This window comes from Phodopus roborovskii, unplaced genomic scaffold (genome assembly GCF_943737965.1).
Source record: "Phodopus roborovskii unplaced genomic scaffold, PHOROB, whole genome shotgun sequence".
NCBI lineage: Eukaryota > Metazoa > Chordata > Mammalia > Rodentia > Cricetidae > Phodopus > Phodopus roborovskii.
In genome coordinates, this window is record NW_026126475.1 from 561917 (window position 1) to 564297 (window position 2381).

The window sequence follows — 2381 nt, forward strand, 5'->3', positions numbered from 1 at the left end:
TCTTGTGAAGAAAAAACTTAACACTCCACGTCCACAAGAAACAGTTTTATTTATTAATTTTAAAACAAGTATGTTGTCTAATGTGCTCATAAAATTTTTTAAATGAGTTGGATTTTCTGTTTCATGATATCAAGGTGATAAAAAAAGGATTTCAAATAGGCACAGAGTGAGAGATTCAGTCTAACAAAATTATGACAAATTCATTGCCATGACTTATGTCAGTTTTCTGAAAACATACTGTACATCCCCTTACCTGAATACTTAAGGGTCTAAACTTCCTGAGAAGTGCTTACTTGAATTATAAATTTTCTTTTAGTTCTTGTATTGATCCCATGGCTGGTCTGGAACACCTGCCTATAAGGTAGACTAATTTACTGTCTTATTATCTGAGATACCTGGGATTGCTGGATCTTGATTACAGATACCCAACTACCCAATTTTAAACTGAACTTGTAGTAAAAGGATGACACTTGCAATATACATGGCAAGGTTAGAGTTGAATTATTTTTTTCAACACGTTAAAGGATTTCCCTGTTTATAAGTGATTATGTATCTTACATATGCTTTTGTTGCTGTGTAAAGGTGCCCTTGAACCTTTTTTTTCAGTCTGCAAATACTCCCCAAATTTAAATATCTTTATCTTTTCAAAATATTTAGTTTTCAGCTTGATTAACTCTGCAGTCTAAGTACAGGTATCAAAGATAATAAGATTTTGACTTATTCTGTTTTGGTTTGAAATTTTTGTGCCTGTCTGTGGATGCTTTCCCCCTGTACACAAGATTTCATGTAGTGAACACTGATCTTGAGCTCTCTATTAGCATAAGAGGACCTTGCAGGCGTGATTCTTCTGCCTCTACCTCTACATCCTAAGTGCTGGGTTGCAAGTGTGTGTCAGTGTGCCTCTAATGTATTTTGGTTTTTTATTTTAGTTTTTTTTTGAGACAGAGTCTTTCTATGTTGCTGAGACTGGCCTCAAACACTGGCTGTCTCCCCACATTAGCTTTCTGAGTCCTGGAGTTACAAGAAGTTCAAACTGGATCTACCGGACCCCACAGATGAACAAGTATTTAAACTAGGCATCACAGAGGAAGTGTGGCAGTGACCTCCAGTCTAGACAAAGATGCTTAACACTTTCTCTCTGGAGCTTTACTCAAGGTACTTAAGCAGCTAGGCATTGATGCCACTCACCACTTGGGAGGTAGAGGCAGTTGGATTTCTGTCAGTTTGAGGCCGGCCTGGTCTACATAGGAATTTCTGGACAGGTTCCAAAGCCAAAGAGAAACCCTATATCAAAAACCTAAAACAACACAAAATAAAACAAAAACAAAGAAACAAAAAATAAAAGGAGAGAGAGAGAGAGAGAATTTAGCCAAGCAATGATATTTCAAGCCTTTAAACTCAGCACTCTGGATACAAAAGTGGGTGTTTCTCTGAGTTGAAGAACATCAAGGGCTACAAAAAGAAACCCTGTGTGTGTGTGTGTGCATATGGGAATTGGGGGGTAGTGAGTGGAGAGTGAACTAGCAAAAGGAAAGAAGTAGGAGAGTAAAGAACATTGGACTAGGAAGATTTGGTCAGGGGAGGAATAGACATAAGAAGAGAAGTGAAGAGAAGAGAAAAGAAGAAAAGAGGATAGCTAGGAGAGGAGAAGAGAGATAAAGACTATAAAAATGGGAGCCATTATTGGATAGAAGAGGAAACTGAACCTAGAGAAATGTCCAGAGACCTACAAGACTGACCCCAAGAAACAATTTGTGCAACAGTGTAAAGGCTACCATAAATTCCCTTCCCTGACAATGAGATCAAGGACTAACTTATCCACCATCATGGAGCCCTCATCTAGTAGCTGATGGAAACAGAAGCATACATGCACAACTAAACACTGAGCCGAACTGGAATCCAGATGCAGAGAGGGAGGACAAGACCACACTGCAGAAACACATAGACAGAGCTGACCTGAACAAGGAGGAGCTAATGGGTCTCCAGACTTATAGCTGGGAATCCAACATGGGACTGACACAGACCCCTGAACATGGATCTAAGCTAAACGTCCTGTGCAGTCCAAGGGACTTCAGGCAGTGAAACCAAGAAACATCCCTGCTGCAAAAATTACTTTGGGGGAATATCCCCATGGAGGTATAATGCATTAACCTTGAGACAGGAGAGATATTTTAGTCCCTACTTCAAATTATTTGAAGGATTTAGATGACCTCTCCTGGAAGGCATCACCCTATGCGTATAGTGTCCGTAGGATGGGAGGGGAGAGTTGTCATGGGCTCGGGAAGTTGAGAGAGAGGGGAAGAAGGAGGGTGGGGGGTAAGGTGGAATGAACTGGTTTGATATGTATAATAATTTTTTTTAAAAAATTAAAAACATTAAAA